Source organism: Protopterus annectens, chromosome 11.part0 (assembly GCF_019279795.1).
Source record: "Protopterus annectens isolate FY-2018-M chromosome 11.part0, PAN1.0, whole genome shotgun sequence".
Lineage (NCBI taxonomy): Eukaryota > Metazoa > Chordata > Ceratodontiformes > Protopteridae > Protopterus > Protopterus annectens.
This window is the reverse complement of record NC_056745.1, coordinates 1312109655-1312129179: the sequence shown is the minus strand read 5'-3', so window position 1 is coordinate 1312129179 and position 19525 is coordinate 1312109655. Positions and strand designations below refer to the sequence as shown.

Here is a 19525-nt window from a genome sequence, read left to right as displayed (position 1 = left end):
CACCGCGCTCTCATGCTCACTTGTTTGTTCACCCGAATGGTGAACCTGTGCTGTGACCTGAATCATGTTCTCCCTGGCGCCTTAGAACCTATGAACATATGAACACAAGTCTTTTTTTTTTCTACCACAAATTAAAATCATATCTGTACATTCTGTCAGTTCCCAAAGTAATCTTTCATCATTCTTTTGTCAGTCTTCATTCATAAATTTCAATTAAAATCCTCTGCAAATGCACAATGCACTCCTCTCTTAGTATAATTATTTAATGGTTCACTACCTTGCACCTCTTGGTAGCATCATTTCGGATGCACAAATTCATTGTTTGAACACATACTGTACCGTTCTACAATCTACACACAATAATCTACATTTTCACTCTAATAAGTTGAGTATTCCAAACATATATTAAAACTCCACAACATTTTTTTTTCAAAACCAAAAGAAATGTACTTCTTACACCACTCAACAGGAAGGGATCTTTGTTTTTCTAATTTAGAAAACAGCCAAATACTTTCATATCAGATTGCATCACAATTATGTTCTGTAAACTAATCTTAAATAAGTAAAAACCTCTGTTTTGCTTTTAAGCTATTTCAGCAAAGAAAAGAAATTAAGTTTAATTTTAATAACAATTTTCCTTCATTGTCTTTTTTTTCTTTTAACACATTCTACAACACACAATTTCCCCTCATTTGGCTGTCCCATCCCAGACTATCTTTCCCTGTGTCCTCACAAGTGTATGATCAGAACTTTGCAAAGCCTTAAACTGATTAATATAATATTCAATAATTACTTTGACTTCCTTTAACTCATTCCCTCCAGTACAGTTCTTTCAGGTATGTCCCTTTAACTCCCAGTGGGCATGGCTTGAGCCTTTAAAAAACTGAAGTTAACACCTTACATTTCTAACAAATACTCATTGACAGAGGTCAAATATCAATACACTTGTGTTTGCCATCATGTATACTTCAAGATACAATGTTCTGATACCACGTATGTAGCATGGTTTTGGAATTATTAATGCAATTATGAGCAAGCAATATTTGATGCCTAGAGGCACATTAGGAGGTAACTGCAGAAATGCCTGGAGGTGCACTAGGCTGTAATGAGTTCAGAATCTTCCTTATTTATCTGATTCCTCTCCTCCTATTCTTCCACTTTCCTGATTACATGGTGATCTTGTACAAAAGCATCACTATCTAATGACACTTTGTACTTTCTTTTAATTTGACAAACAATCCCCATATTATCAGAACCTTATACATCATGCATTTAGGTTCACATTTCCAAATGAAATGCTCCTTTACTTTTCTTCAGTACAAAATCTTTCTGAGCAATCCCTAGCATATGATTATCATTTTGGGAAACATTTCTAAAAAGCTAGCCCTTTATATAACTACTATTTCCTTCCAGTTGCAGTAGTTATATAACCTAAATGCATAGCTTTTTATCAATATGATGCAAATCTGAAAAAAGTTCCCATCCCGTAGTCCAAATATTATTTTTTTCTTGCAAAATATACTTTTCTCCCAAATGTTTAACATATATTTTTTAACATTTGTTTCAGACAATATTTCAGTTTTGAAGGGAAAAAAATCTGTCTGTTGTAGGAAGCAAGTTCATGAAATATGAACAAGGTCTAAGAAATAATAAATTTTATACTATCCAATTTCTGTAAGCAAAGTTCATAGACTTTTCCAGTCTCAGAGATAATATACCTCCACTGCATGGGAATATAAACAATATAATCAGTAGAAGGCAAAATACCAACGGAACAAGGATTTTTTTTTTTTCTAAAAAATATACTTGGCTGGAGAGGGGTACTGCACTACCTGCCTACGAAATGAAAATCAGTCACATTTCCCAGTTCTTGTTTTGTAGCTGTCTTAACTGATTATAACACTCATAAAGGAGAAATATGCTGACATTCTATTTTGGTTTAATACTCTTACTGGTCATAGCTCTGAATGTCTGACATCATAAGGCACATTCCTCTTTGTTTCACTTTCTAATTCTTTCCTGAATGTTTCTCACACCATCTCACTCTTTGGCAACAAATGAAACAGCCTTAACATTCCCTGCCTCAACCCCCTTCTATCACCTCAGCCCAAAGAATATTTGAAATAATACCTTAACAATTCTCCACTGTTATTAAATTCTGCTAAGTCTGTCTGGGTAATCTGAAAGTATCTAGTATAATTCTACACATTTCAGTGTCAGTTTCAGTACTCGCATTCAGATTTTCCTCACACACAGCAATAGTGGAGTATGCCTACAACGCATCTTAACTTTTTGGAATCCCCCATACTTACAGCAGGAAGTGACTCAACACTGCCTTCTACAGAGAAGAGCATTTTTTCTGGAGTACTGGCCATATTTTCTCTAGATAGTATGGATACCATCTTAGTTCTACTCTAAAAATAGGCAATGCCTAGTGGGAACCACCCCCCCCAAAAAAAGTAAGCAATTAAAATGAATATTTACTGTCACTGTGTACAGCCATTAAATCAGGCCTTGTTCTACATTTTTTTGAGAAAAAAAGCTTGTGGAAATAACTTTAACAAGTACCTTATGCTGTTATGTGTGTGCTTTATCACAATTAATGAATGTTGATATCTTTGTGTAATTACTACATTATGAGCATTGCACTAGTATTTTTTATTATATTTGGACATAGCCATCCCTTGATGATTAAACTATGGAAAACACATGGCACTTCTGTGAATACAAGATCTGTACACTGCAGGGGAGTCCCACCATGATAGTCAAGTATATCTTTTTGTTGTATGATTCTTAATCATCCTCAAGAGAGTTTTGCCACATGAGTGCATTTGTTTGAAACAATAATGGTTTGTTCAAGTCTGGTTACAATGTATGTGCTGGTAAAGCTTCTATATGAACCCTGCTGATATCCTTCAAAGTGTTGCCATCAACTGGCTTAGTGGCAATCACCTAGAGCAAAGGTTTACACCGCCTCAGCTTGTTAAGTAATCTTCCATAAAATGATCAGATGATATCAAGATCTGACCTAAAGCAAGTTTCTTATCATCCCATAATAATACCAGTCTGTGTAACCATGAAATGTAGTACTTAGTCAGTGGATAATGTGTATGTGTGTTTGAGTTGTCTTGGTAAACTGTATGTACATAAAGTAAAAGATCTGACTTAATTTCTAAAAGTATAATTTCTCTTTCTTTTCTAGGTGCATGTGTTGAGCCACATGTCTGAATGATCACAACTTGAGACTGCAAAAGAAAATGGAATTACGTTTTTAGATTTAGTGCTGTTTTATGTCAGAGTGAGTAAACATATACAATTAAGAACATTCTTCTTTTTTTCTCAATTTTTTTTATTTTTCAAATACAGTGGAATAAATTCCATAGAATTTGTATATAACATCTTAAATAACTGTGTACACTATTTACATCAGCCTGACACTATAACAGAGCTCAATATATACAATTACTTTATAGATATAGCAATCTAGTTATCAGAGTGTATCTGTTCAGTTATTGTAAAGTGTCAATCAATGATAAGACTTTTTCCATGGATTGTTAATACATGGCTTAGGATGAATCCTTAATTCTTTAATTTTAATTTCCAACAATGCTGTGGTCTTCAGTAGGCTGTAAAAGTCTTCCAGAGTTGGTATTGTGTTTGTATTCCACCTTCTTGTTGTACACTTCCTTGAGATTGCAAGTATTGTCCATACTAGATATAAATTTAACTCATTCAAATGAGGACCTTCGTACACATTTAATAATACTAGAGCTTTAGATAAGTTAAACGATTCGTTAAATAAAGCTTGTAAAAAGGTTTTAATACCATTCCAAAATGGCTTACTTTTAACGCAGTCGAAAAAAATGTGATTCCAACATGCATTGTGCATTTGCTCACACCTCCAACATATTCCCTTTGTGGAAGAATTAATTTTAGTAATTCTATCTGGAGTTAAGAATGCTCTGTGCAAGCATTTCCAATAAACATTTTCCAGTATTGTGTAAAGGATATATATTTTATTGATAATAGAATATTTGATTTAATTTCTTCAGTTAGCTGTAATGAGTGTCCTTTTGTTATATAATTCCAATATGAGGATTTGGGTGTTGTTTTATAATTTATCAATATCTTGTGAAATTTTGAAATACTATTTCTCATGTCATAATCATTATGTATGATTTCATATAGGTATTTCTTAAATTTAGGTATTTCTTTAAATGAAGAATTACTAATTATTCTGCATAAATCTTGTGAATACATCAGAATGCTTTGCATAGTTAGCCAATCTTGTTGTGGAATTTTGTATGTTGTTTCTATTGTTTGCATATCCAGAACTTTTAGTTCTTTGATACATCAAAACCAACAAATAAATCCTTTCTGTTCCCAGGAATTAATTATTTCTCTGTATATTTTATGTGGATAGTTCTTTGTAACTATGAATGGTGTTAAAAGATCAAACCAGATTTTTAAATCTATATTTGCATTAATAATTTTCCTAAATGAGTCAATGTAATAATTAACCATATGAGTTTTAGTGGGCTTAGTTATGTTATATTGCATACTAATACATATGTGCCATGGCAAATTGTTTTTATCTATTTGAATTTTTTTTTTGTAAATCAAATTCATTTATTGATATTACAGTTAGTAATTCCTTCCAATTTGCAGAATAATTTAGACTTATCCAGTCTGAGATTGTTTAAGATATTGATGCTTTTATATATGCTTCTATATCAGGAAAGTTTAATCCTGCCTGTTTCCATGGTCTGATATGATGTATTAAAGTTATCCTGTTTCTTTTGGGAAACCATAACAATGTTATTAGGCATGAGCTTATTTCTTTGAGTAAATTCCTTTCTGGTAACAGTTGTATTGCCAAAGCTATATATAGAATATTGGGTAGTAAAACCATTTTTATTAACTGTAGTCTGTTTTCAAATATTAATATTATTTTGTTCCACTTTTCTACAGAGATTTTAATTGTATTGATGATATTATTGTAGTTTTTTGAAACTAATTAATTATTATCCTTGCATAACTCAATTCCTAAATATTTGAGGTAGATTCTTGTTTCCCTATAATGTGATTCCCCATTGTCTGCAATTCTTTTTTATTATTATTTAAAAATAAAAATTTAGATTTTCATTTATTGAAATGGAGTCCTGAAGTCCTGTAAAATGTGTCAATTAAAATATCTAATTCTTCTTTTGTATTGGATAATGTTAATAATATGTCATCAGCAAAGAGCATTACTTTAGAATTTTAATGTAATGTTCATAAACATCTACTTCTTTGAGTTTTGTATTGTTACGTGTTGAATATGCCAATATTTCAATAGCCAAAGCAAATAGAATCAGTGTCATAGGACATCCTTGTTTAGTACTTTTTGTTATATGTATAGATTCAGAGGTGAAAAGACCTAGCTTAACATACGCTAAATTATTTGTGTATATATTCTTTAGTAGATGAACAAAGGAAGGAGGAAATTCATATAACACCAGAATTTTGAATAACTAGTCCCAATTTAGGGAATCAAAGGCTTTCTCAATATCTAAGCCACTTATGAGTGTTCCTTTATTTTCTTTATTAACATAATCTGTAAGAGAAATTATCCTTTTAATATTGTCATGTGTGTGTCTATGATATTTAAATCCAGTTTGATCATTATTTATTGTTTTGGATAGTGGTATTTTCATTTTGTTACTTAATATTGTCATAAATATCTTATAGTCATTATTTAATAATGATATAGGTCTATATGAGGTACAGAGGTTTGGGGATTTGTTTTCCTTTAGGATTGATGTGATTAAGGAATATCTCCAGGAGGGTGGTATTAAAGCTTGTGACTGAATTTCTAATAGAGTTTTATGGAAGAGGGATAGTATCTTTGAAGGAAAACATTTATATATTTCCATAATTATGCCATCTATACCTGGGGCTTTATTACTTTTACCCTATTTTATTGTATCTATAATTTATTTTTGGGATATGTGTGCTTGCAGATCTAGTTTTCATTTTTCTGATTTTTTTTTTTATATTAGAACATTTTTCATCTAGATTTAATTGATCAGTATGTATATTTTCTTTTTGGAAAAGTTCCATATAGTGATTTCTATAGACAGCAAAAATGTCACCTATATCCGAGACATTTTCCCTTTCTATTTATGGAAGATACTTCTAATGTTATTAGCTTTTGATTGTATTTTGATTCTTGCAGATAAATTATGTAGATATTTGGGAGAAGTGGCCAATATATTAATTTTTAGTTTTTTTAAAGCTAAACTAATTTTATGTGTTAGAATTTCATTGTATTTATTGTTTAACACTTCTACTTTCTTTTTCATCTCCAAATGATTTTAATTTTTTTCAGCTTTTACTGACAAAAGTTTGGATTGTAGATCTAATAATTTAGAATCCCATTCTCTATTTTTTATACCAAGTTAGGGTTTTACCATATATGTAAGCTTTTAATGAGTCCCATATCATTATTTTATTAATCTCTGTGGTGTAATTAATATCTAAGAAGAACTGTAATTCAGATAATAACCAGGGTTTAAACTCTTTACTTTTAGTTATATATGCTAGAATTCTGGAGTTAAAGATTAACGGTTTGTACCCATTTTGAAGTATTAGTATCAATGAATTGCGGTCTGAAAAGGGGCAGGGAGTGATTGAGAAATTAATGATTTTAGAGTGTAAGTCATGGGCAGTAAATATTTTATCTATTCTAGTTTGGGTACCAAATCTGTGATCTTGATGGGAAAACAAAAAAGATTTATCTTCTTTAAATTTGAAAGTATCTGCAAGATGAAATGATTCTACCCACTTGTTTAAAGCTTTTGATACAGCAGATGTACTCAGTGGTCTTTTATTTGTAGATTCATAAATATCAAATATACAGTTAAAATCTCCTCCTAATATTAATTATTTATAATTATTAGAAATGAAATCCAAGTTTTTTTAACAATTCCTGATCCAATGCCTGGGAACTAGTAAATATTGGCTAGGGTCCTTATTCTGTTATTATATTTAACTATTACCAATGCCATAAGACCTTCTTTATCTTCATATTTATAAATGATTTCTGGGTTAATCACATTTGTTTTCCATAAAATTGTTACCCCTTTTTGTCTTTGTCTTATAAGTGGATTGAGCCAATATCATATATCCTTAGGATTCCATTTGTAATTGTAATTTTTTTTTCAAATGGGTTTCTTCAAGGAAGACAATTTGTGCTTTGTTCAGTTTTAAATGTTTCAGCAGATTTGATCTCTTGCTAGGATTCTTTAAGCTATTGGTATTTAAAGATAATAAAGTTAAACCCATCTTAGGTTATTTAGACTATGCATTTTTTGTTTTATTGTGACTATTAAACATTTTCCTCTGATAACTATAAAGTATATGTTTCAGCTTTTAAAGGAAATTATCAGTTTTATACTTTGAATGTTTACCAGTAAAGTAATGTTTTGGTCAGGCATACTAAAAATGTTTTTGTGAAATAAATTTAAATGAATAAATGTTAACAAAACTAAGATCCGCACTAGGCATGGAATGAAAATTACTCCTAATCTGATGGATAAACCTAAGTCCATCAGATTATTACTCATACCTTGACAATCCAGAACATCTGAGCTCCATAAATTGAATTATCATATGGAGAATATTTGTAATAGGAATAAGCAATATTTATATTATTTTGAACAGATATAGTACTATTGCAGATTAGACAGAATTCTAATATAATATAAATGTCTTCTTATTATATAAGCAACTATTATTTACATGAAAGATAGATGACAAGCAATTCAATCATAGTAAAGTAGGATGTATCATATATAAAACCTCAGTAAAAGATTATAGCACACATTTACTTAACATATTCACCCTTATTGATGAAGTTTTTCAAAACGTATTACTTAATATAAATAGATGACCACTTAAACCTCTTAAATCAGAGGCACATGGGATATATGCAGATAACCCTTATGAACACCAGGTGTTTCAGCTAATTGGTGATTCTGAATGCCCAAGACTTGTTTCATTGTTTTAATGGACAATTTCAGGCCAAAAAAGCCAAACCCCACTAGCTGTGGATATGCATATTTCGGCCTTGTTATGACCTCATCAGCACAGCACAAGCAGAGAGACCATTTGTTCAGTATATGATTGTTACATTCTGTGACATTTGAAGTTCAGGCTTCTGTTCTTTCTCTTGAACAACTTTGTGAGTTTGATGTCATGTATAAAACATTAGTTATCTTGGTAACCGCTTAAGTATTATATATGGTCAACATGGGTTACAAAAATTACAGTTCAAGTTAAAACAATTACATGACTTGTTATGCATATTTACTTATATAAGAAAATCATCATGCTTCACCTTGATGTTCAAAGTAGTGTATGTTATTTATGACAAGTTAAGACAGTAGTGTTATTATACACAAGCCCATGTTATTAAATCCTGTCTTTAATATCTAAATTCAGCAGACTGCTTCATCTTATATGACAATTATATATTTTATGTCTAGATTTACTAAAATCATACATTACATAACTATTGTGTGTAGTTTTTTTTTTTTTTTGGCTGTTGCTTAGTTATTTGAGAGACCACAAGCTGTAATGTTTATTCTTATTATTAGCTCCTTCCAAGCATGTTTATACAGTCCATAGACTTTAAATTATGTGACCCTGCTAGTTTCTTACTTGTTATAAGTATATTTCCATCCTTGCATACACTCATAGTACTTCAAGTATGAGCAACAATGGCCATCCCATTTTGCCAGAATACCATTCATTCATTTATGTGCTGTGTTTCCAGGATGTTCTTAAAATATCCAAACCAATATTTGTACTGTTCCGTTTTACTAGCCTGTTCCATGCAGTGACCACTCTGCCAGTGAACCACTCAACAAACCTTCCATTCCCACAGATATTTCCACGAAGGAAATCTTATGAATATCTAGCACTTCCCGGCAACCCCAAACACCCTTAGAATCAGCTATCCCCATATGCCCAACACGTCTGAGCAAGCTCACCTCCCAGACCATTGCAAAGTGTACTGCACAAGACCAAGTGCTCTTAGTCTTTCCAATAACTCAGACTTCCATTCTTATGTAAGTCCTTTATGTGTTTGGACCAAAATACATTTTAAATATAAAATTGCGCTTATTATTATTTTTTTTTTTTATCAAGAATCAACTTAATGAGCTAAACAAAGTGTTGGGAGACCGCCAATACGTGTACATGTGGTTTAAAATAGCCCTTTTATTATATATATATATATATTTTTTTTTTTAAAACCAAAAACGTCATTGCTGAGAATCATCTTGGAGGCTTCTCAGAGCCATTAAGCATTATCGTCACTCTATCTCCATTACCATAGCAACCTGGGAGTGTTCTGTTAGTGTGTCTGTGTATTGCATACCAGAGGCTCACAATGCACCTGAAGCAAAGCTTCACTTCACAGCAACTTCAAGCCTAAATTCCCTCCCTTTCAGTGAGGCAGCAGCCAGGAAAAGAACAGAGAACAAACAAGTCAAAAAAAAAAACCTCCCAACAAGCCACCACAACAAGAGACAAAATAGTCCTCCAGCCCTCCCACCTCTCACTCAGCAGACATACAAACAAAACGTTCTCTGCCTAAATATCCCAGATCAAAGTTCTTTCAGCCCCCTTCTCCGGATCCAGGCTAAAACTCCAAATGTCTCTTTCTAATACACAAGCATTAGTAAACCTCGATCACAAGCCGCAACCCAAATCTTCCCAGGGACGAAAATGGCAACATATAACAGCTGCCAGACACAGCTGCATCCACATACATTATGTCAGGCTTAATCAAACAGCACTTGAAGCTATGATACCTGCCATAATTGATATTAATTATGTTTAGACAGAATAATAATGACATTTGTACTAGCTGCATCCACGCATACCATATCATGATTGATCAAACAGCACTCATAGCAGTAATACCTGTCATACTTGATATTAACTATAGACAGAATAATGATGGCATTTGTACTAAGAGCTTGCTACTATTATTTAACCAGGATATACATGATATTTCTAAATCATACTTTAACTGAAGAAGGCATTAGTGTCCATGACAGCATTTTTTTTCAAAACACTCTACTGTTACTACTATTATATATGATGTTAATTTGTTACATTTGAGTCTGAACTCTGATGAATGGTACTTTGTTGAATTAGTTAATTAATTACTTAAATTATTATAAGTAAAATCAATGAAAAATGAGCAAGATAAGTATTCACTTGAGTTCAAGTAGGGGAATAGAAACTTCTATGTTTGTATTATATGTAGCTTTGTTTGGCTTATATATAATGTAAATACTAACCCATCTTGACCTATCTTTGTGAAGAATTATTGGACTCTGAACATTCTGAATAAATCATTACTGTTTCTCATTTGTTTAAGAATCCCTCCTTTTTTTTAAATGTGTCTTGAAACGCCAACCTGGTCTTCACAAACACGCCGAGCAAGGTGTAATAAAAATGTAAAAGGCTTTTATTCCATAAGACATGAATACAAGTTAAGCGCTTTCACTCGCCAAACGCGAGCTTCATCAGAACTGTTTAAAAAAGTAATTGATGTGAGTGACTTATATAACCTTTTTGGCGCCAAAATACTACTGACATAAAATTTTAAAGCTACATACATATATTAATAATAATAATAATTATATATATAAAATAAGTACTTAAAATCACCATATCACATCATCAGATGGATCAAATAAACATCTGCTACTATAAAATATGCAATTTAAGATTTTGCATTCAAATTTACTATGTTAATATAATATTTGCAATATTTACAATACATTTGAATCTGTCTATGTGAATAATAATGCTGGCTTAATAGTGACAAAATCATTTAAGCCAGGTGTAGTCGAGGCATCGGTATATAATTGCCACCATATTTCCTTATAGGATAATAATCCTTTCAAATCCCCCCCTCTAGATTCAACTACCAAACTATCTAAGATAGCAAATTTGAATGTATGGGTATCACCATATTGTTTGATATGTTTGTATAGGGCAATCTTCTCATCTCTTGTTTTAATACTATATTGATGTGCGTATATATGTTTATTCAGTTTTCTTTCCGTCTTGCCTATATAGAATCCTGAACATGCAGTACACTTTGCCAAATAAACCACAAATCTAGTATTACAATTACCATGTATAAATCTTATAAAAGTCTTGTGTAAATTTTCCAAGGTAATACTGCTTTCTTCAAAAATAGCGTAACATTGTTTGTAGTTTCCACACTTAGTAGTTTTTCAATTATTCAACTGTCTAGTGATATCGCTACTTTCTAAGTACCTTTTTATATTCCAGCCCATTTTATAAACAAAAACTGGTTGGGATCCTAAAATTTTAACTATATCTTGATCAATCATTATAATTTTCCAATTATTACTTATGATCCCCTTAATCTTGCCACTAAATGGGCCATATTCCAAAATGCACGCTCTTCTGTACTCAGTAATCGCAGACATATTGTCATGTGTCTGCTCACCTCTGTCATTATGGGGATTATTTTTGTCATGCTTAAGTCCTAACAAGGGCATATATTTTTCCCCCCATTCTTTTATAACATTTTTACTTATACAATTCATCATGTTAAGATCATAACCTCTATCCCTAAAAAGGGAAATAATGAAAAGAACTTCTTCCAACATCTCAAAATAAGTGGAAGTCATGCGTATTGCCCTAATAATCTGGCCCTTAAAAATGTTGACAAATAGATTCCTTGGATGATTACTGGTAAACTCAATATAGTTATTAGAAAACGTGTGTTTTCTAAACAGTCTAGATTTGAAGCAGTTGTTAACTTTAGAAATATATGTGTCTAAATATGGAAGTCCTTTCATGTTAGCTGAATACGTAAATTTCAAATAGGATTCATGGGAGTTTTTGAGAAACTATCCGGTTAGTTTGTGGCAATTAGATCCTATGTTTGTCACAGTGGACGTTATAGATCTCTTCTCATGCATTCCCAAAGAAGCTGGATTAGAGGCTTTTGCCTACAGTGTTAGAAAATACAGTGGCTATGATTGGGATAAAGTATGTCTTATTACTGAATTAATGTCCATGGTATTAGAGAACAATTATATTGAATATGAGGGGGAATTTTTCAGACAAACCAATGGAGTAGCCATGGGAGCAGCGTGTGCTCCGATTTACGCAAATTTAGTTATGCTTGAGTGGGAGGAGAGTACATTATTTACTAGTGAATTTTTCAAACATGTTAGGTATTACTCCCGATATTTGGACGACATTTATATATTGTGGGATGGTAATAATGAAGTATTAGATACATTTGTCAAGTTTTTAAATTCTAGTAGTACATATTTGAAATTTACGTATTCAGCTAACATGAAAGGACTTCCATATTTAGACACATATATTTCTAAAGGTGACAACTGCTTCAAATCTAGACTGTTTAGAAAACACACGTTTTCTGATAACTATATTGAGTTTACCAGTAACAAGTTCTTTTCATTAGTTCCCTTTTTAGGGATAGAGGTTGAATTGTATAAGTAAAAATGTTATAAAAGAATGGGGGAAAAATATATGCCCTTGTTAGGACTTAAGCATGACAAAAATAATCCCCATAATGACAGAGGTGAGCAGACACATGACAATATGTCTGTGATTACTGAGTACAGAAGAGCGTGCGTTTTGGAATATGGCCCATTTAGTGGCAAGATTAAGGGGATCATAAGTAATAATTGGAAAATTATAATGATTGATCAAGATATAGTTAAAATTTTAGGATCCCAACCAGTTTTTGTTTATAAAATGGGCTGGAATATAAAAAGGTACTTAGAAAGTAGCGATATCACTAGACAGTTGAATAATAGAAAAACAACTAAGTGTGGAAACTGCAAACAATATTGCGCTATTTTTGAAGAAAGCAGTATTACCTTGGAAAATTTACACAAGACTTTTATAAGATTTGTACACTGTAATTGTAATACTAGATCTGTGGTTTATTTGGCAAAGTGTACTGCATGTTCAGGATTCTATATAGGCAAGATGGAAAGAAAACTGAATAAACGTATATACGCACATCAATATAGTATTAAAACAAGAGATGAGAAGAATGCCCTATACAAACATATCAAACAATATGGTGATACCCATACATTCAAATTTGCTATCTTAGATAGTTTGGTAGTTGAATCTAGAGGGGGGGATTTGAAAGGATTATTATCCTATAAGGAAATATGGTGGCAATTATATACCGATGCCTCGACTACACCTGGCTTAAATGATTTTGTCATTATTAAGCCAGCATTATTATTCACGTAGACAGATTCAAATGTATTGTAAATATTGCAATATTATATTAACATAGTAAATTTGAATGCAAAATCTTAAATTGCATATTTTATAGTAGCAGATGTTTATTTGATCCATCTGATGATGTGATATGGTGATTTTACGTACTTATTTTATATATATAATTATTATTATTAATATATGTATGTAGCTTTAAAATTTTATGTCAGTAGTATTTTGGCGCCAAAAAGGTTATACAAGTCACATCAATTACTTTTTTAAACAGTTCTGATGAAGCTCGCGTTTGGCGAGTGAAAGCGCTTAACTTGTATTCATGTCTTATGGAATAAAAGCCTTTTACATTTTTATTACATCTTGCTCGGCGTGTTTGTGAAGACCAGGTTGGTGTTTCAAGACACATAGGAATACAGCGTTCCTGTGTTGGTTGGGTTGGTCATATTCGAACGCTGAGTCTTTTGATTTGGTTCACTTTTTTTTAAATAAAAGCAGATGACGAGTGATGTACCTATCAGTTGATACTTTGAGAGATGTAGTTGTAAGAGTTAATTTTTGGGACAGCTATCTTGGAGTCTGTTTTTTGTTTCTTCTTTCTAGCATCAGTCCAAGGATTTGTTTCTTTTATTCTTTTAAGAGTAGGGGCCATCCATTCCATTTCTTCTGGGATAGACACTATGTTGTTGTTTTTGATGAATATAATAGCTTCTTCTAAGTCATTAAAGGTTTTCATCTCATCTCATTGGCAAAAAGTATTTTTATCTTGGCTGGAAAGGCCAGCTGTGCTTTAATATTGTAGTTTTTTCAACAGTTTTATTATTGACCAGACTTTTTTTCCTTTGTTCTAGTATTCTGGAAGAATAATCATTGTCAAACCTTATCAGGCTTTGATTGTATATTAAGGGTAATTTTCTCCAAGCAGATATGAATATTAGTTCCTTATCCAGAAATGAAAGAACATTTATAGCTATGGATCTAGGTGGAGTATTTGTTGAGTTAGAAGCAGGTTTCCTCAGTGCTCTATGCACTCTTTCAATTTCAAATGAAAGTCTTTCTTTCAAGTCTAAAAATTCTGGAATCCAGGTTGTTAAGAATGAAATAATGTCTTTACCTTCAGTGTTTTCAGGCAGACCAAAGATCCTTATGTTGGTTCTCCTTTCCCTGTTTTCTAAGTCATCTATTTTGTTAAGCAGCCATGTATTCTGTTTAAGCATAAATTCTGTTTGGAATTCTTCCACTTTGAGTCTCCCTTCAATGTCATTTAGAGAACTCTCTATATTTGTTATTTTTGTATGGTGTTGCATGCTGCCCGACTGAAAGAACTCCAGCTCTATTCAGTCTCATACCGCTTGCTCAGAGGTGACCTGTGCCTGACACATAAGGTCATGTCAAACCCTGATTTGATGAATATGCTTCACCTCAAAAAATCTAGATCCCTCAAAACCACAAGGGCGGGAGACTTAAACCTTGACACGGTTATTAATAGAACATGCTGGAGGGACAGATTCATCACCCAGAGACTCCCTATGCTGTGGAACAAAATCCCGGTACATGTGAGGCAGAGCACCTCGCTGGCCTTGTTCAAGAGGAATCTTGACCAATGGATGGGAGATCGCAGATATACCCCAGGGATTACTTCAGTGTCACTGCTTGACAGAGGCACAGCAAAATAATAGGCATAGTTTTATTCAAACTAAAGGGGTGGCGAAAGCCAAATAACTATGGGCTAGGCTTATAAATGCCCTTGGGCAGATAGCCTAGTATGAACCTATGAACCTATAAGAGTATCAGTCTGTTTTTGAGAATTTAATTTGAGGTTTTCTAAGTCATTTTAAAGCCATCCATCTTCAAAGATAGTTCTTGTAAGGTTGATGTCATCAATTGCAGTTCTTTTTTCAAAGCAGCATCTGGGTGAGAATTTCTTGAGCTGCTCATATTCAGTGACTCAGTATATCTCCAAGTAACTTGACTGGAACATGTTTGTATATCTCCACCAAAATTGATCTTTATGTAGTTTAGTAGTTTATCTATAGATTTCTGACATTTTAAACATGAAAATAATAAAATTTTCCTATTATTATACTAGTTTATGGAGCTCTCAAAATGCACTGCTCTCAGTTGGCCATCTAGGCTCCGCCCCAAGAACATTCTTCGTGATGGCTCTCATACTGGTGCTGTTGTAGTTTGTACAGGAAAATGTGTTTATATTTGCATTTAAAATGTTTAAAGAGATGATCATGCCTAACAACTGAAATGGGTATTTTTAATAATGTCTTCAAACAGCGTTGCATCTTGACTTTATGGATGAATTTTCCATACCCATAATTTTGTGAGCTATATAATGTAGATGCCAAAGATAAGATTATTTGAACATAAAACACATTAGAAATCTAGCCTTTTCTGAATTGAGCAGTTAATAATGTGCTGGTTTGGGTTCTTGGTGGTGGACAAGGTAAACAAAGATAGAACAAGACATAAGTTGCTATTCTCTGTCTCTTAGGTGGACCAGTGTAAAAAGAACCTGAGGAGGTGATGCTCCCTAATAATAACTGCAAAGTAGGCCTCCAAGATGATTGTAGGCAGGTAAATTATGTTGTAATGAGTGAAAACATGTAGAGTCATGCACATCTCTTTACACGCATGCCGTTACCTGTCAATACGCAGTCTGAGGAGTTAAATAAGGAGTGCCTAAACTGTAACCTAGAGCATATATATATATATATATATATATATATATATATATATATATATATATATATATATATATATATTAGTATGAAACTGCTAGTTTAGTATTACTGGTAACATGCCTGACATTGCAATAACTGAAGAAAAATACTGTGTTGCATCTTCCAGGGCTTACCATGTGACTACCTGAACTTGTTTTTCAAATGTTTTAGCCTGCCCATCATAGCTGGGTGGTGACACCTACACATGGACTGTGCCTAATGTCTCTACTTCATAAATGCTATGGATTCTTCTAATGCACCCTATAGATCGTTTATCTAATAATTTCCAGAGACAAGCTATTTCTTGAAGGCATTGTCTTTAATATTAATGCTCCCTTTTCAGACCTCAGTGACCTTATACAAATGATTTCAGACCATTCTAAATATGTTTCCAGTGCAAGTAGTAACAAAACAGTTAATCCATAGAGAGAACCACAAAAGCAATGCAAATATGCCATTCCTATTGTTATAGGGGTGCTAATAGTGGTGTGTTTTGTATCATTTGGCATCTGCTAAAACTTTTTGGATAAGCATTCACTTCCTTCATCATTCCCAGGCCACAACATGAAACTTTAAACAAATGATTTTATTTTTGCTATTCATCCTAGCCTCTTTTGTATAAATTCCCTGCAGCCTACACTATATCATGCCTATAATTACTATAGCTACTGACTTGACACAGGGACAGTTGGCTTTCCAAAGCAGTAAAAATAAAATATACTATGAAATTATTTCTAGGGCATAACAACACCTTTCTGTTACAACTAATGGATATTTTAAGCACTAATGAATTATTCATTGCTTCTGTCTATATAGCAGCACTGTTAGGAGTCATTATGAATACCAAAACAAACGTAGAAAAAGGCTGGAAGGAAGCACACCAGGTCACAAATTCCACCAAGGTTTAATGCCACAGAATAAAAGCAGACAACACTCCAAAATGCTGACAACACTCCAAATACGTTTTTGTTCACAGGAACTTCACACCCTTAACTAAATATACCAACTTCAGGATCACACTACAGTGGGGAAAAGGGCAATTTTCCCTTAGTTGGCCACCTGGATACTTAGTCTGCCTGTGTGAGGTAAATGCACCACATTCATCACATAGTCCCACTAAACCTACACCACAAAAATCCACACATAGAAACACAAAAACATTTGCGGAGGCTCTCAATAAAAATCTGCTCAAGCAACAGAGACCTCCAAAGCAGAAACGCAAGCAACTTCCCCCCACCAACACAACCCAAATGACACATAGCCCACAGACTCATTGTGCCACTCAACCACAGCCTATAAGGCAAAAACAACATACCCAACACACTAGTCATAAGTGACTCTATAGTCAGGCACACTGATGTCCCACTCACCAGGCTAAACAAGGAGAAGGTTACTGTCAACTGCCTGCCGGGTGCCAGGATCCGCCACATAACCCAGCACTCAGGTCACTCCATAAGTACAAATATGACTCTGTGATTGTCCATGTTGGTCTGACTGGCCTGAGACATACTTCTCCGATCTTGAAGCCCAGGCAGGTATGACCCTAGCCCTGAGTAGCATCCTGCCATCGCCCAGAATGATACCACAGTACAAGGACAAAATGATTGACTTCAACAATTGGCTAAGCTTCTGGTGTCATTCTAGGGGATTTAGTATCTGTCTGACTGGGACAACACGGTCGACAGACCACGATACTTTGCCATAGATGGCCTGCACCTGTCACCCCTGGGATTCCAGATACTGGTAAAGGCTCTTGCAGCCCCTATAGTGCCTTTTTTAGGCAAGGTTCAAATGACAAATTCACCACCATAAAAGGAAAAGACAAGCAAAAACTGAGGGTAATGCTACTCAGTGCTAGAATTCTAAATCTCAAAATGCACTCATTCAAGGCACTCCTTAAAATGGAGAACATCGATATCTGTGCAGTGACTGAGACCTGGTTCAAGGCTCCAGAGAGCACCCCTGCATTACCAGGCTATAACTCATACCACAATTTTTGGCCATCTAACCTGGACCAGAACACTAAAGGTGGAGGTGTGTCCATATTCATTAAGGATATCTACACTTCCAGGGTAGTTGCTCAGCATAATGCATCCGAGGTTATCCAAGTGCAAATAACTCGAGGCAAAACTGCAATCCAGATTGTAGCTTGCTACAGATCTCCCACCATGCCCCAGGATTCCCACTCCTCTTTTCTTGATATACTGGAAAATATTAGGGTTCAACCAAACACCCTAATATTGGGCAATTTCAACTACCCCACCATTAACTGAGAAAACTACTCATGTACCAACTCCTTCACTCAGCGCTTTCTGGAATTCATAAATTCCAATGCCCTGGATCAGCTTTTCCGCACCCCCCCCACCAGGGGCAACTGTATCCTAGACCTAGTCATTACCAACATGAATGACCGGTTTTCCACACCTGAAGTCAACTCCTCTTTGGTCAGCTCCAACCATAAGCTAATCACCCTAGATATCCGCATTCCACCCCAACCCCCTATTAAGGAAACCACAGTAAAAAATTTCTCCAAAGCCAACTTCATGCTTCTTAAGACAGAAGTGGTGAACTTCATGACACCCATGCAGATGAACAATACAGTTACGACTACTGAATCCTACACAAATGCACTCCATAAGCACTTACACGAGTGCATGGATTGTGCTATCCCAAACAGAACCAAAATGCTATCCTCCAAAAAAAGGAAGCCAATCTGGTGGTCCCCTACCATAAACAAACTCTACAACAGAAGGAAGAAACTGTTGCAAAAGAGAGTAAAATCCCATGAGTGGAGAAGCTCCCTGGTCAGCCTCAGTAAGAAGCTGAGATCTCTTATAAGATCCTCCAAAGCTAGCTACGAAAACAAGATTGCCACTGATTACAGGGACAACCACAAAGCATTCTATAGCTATGTCAAGAATCTCAGTGGCAACACCCAGATCTGCTCTGAGTTACAGCACAATGGCACAAAAATTACAGAACCATCTGATATTGCCAACATCCTGGCAGATAGGTTCAGTGCTAACTTTACACCCCTCTCACCCCCTAAAGGGCCCATATCTATACAGGAAGAATGCAGAGTTCCAGTAATCACAACTACACAGGTAAAAGCAGCACTCTCTAAAGCCAAAAACACAGCATCCATGGGACCGGATAACATCCCAGGCTGCGTTTTACACTAACTTCAGAATAAACTGGCTCCCCACCTAAGCACCATGTTCAATCATAGCCTCACATCAGGCTTTGTGCCCACTGAATGGCACACAGCAACAGTTATCCCATTCCACAAAGAGGGAGCCACCACTGATCCTGAGAACTATCACCCTATTAGCCTGATGAGCCTGGTCTGCAAGGCCATGGAACGTATCATTATGGAATTCATAAACAAAGACATTGGTAACCTCCAAACTCTGGACCCCACCCAGTTCGGATTTGTGAAAGGCAGATCATGCCTCCTGAACCTGGTCGAC

The 19525-nt window shown here is 34.2% G+C and overlaps 1 protein-coding gene across 1 annotated transcript in view; it reads left to right on the top strand.

The window, feature by feature from the left end:
* The window catches only part of IRF5 (interferon regulatory factor 5), a 1182803-nt gene that overhangs the window by 488360 nt on the left and 674918 nt on the right, over nt 1-19525 (top strand). The window contains exon 3 of the mRNA XM_044088631.1: nt 3203-3298. The gene's annotated coding sequence lies outside the window, so the exon portion shown is untranslated. The remainder of the gene's footprint in view (nt 1-3202; nt 3299-19525) is intronic.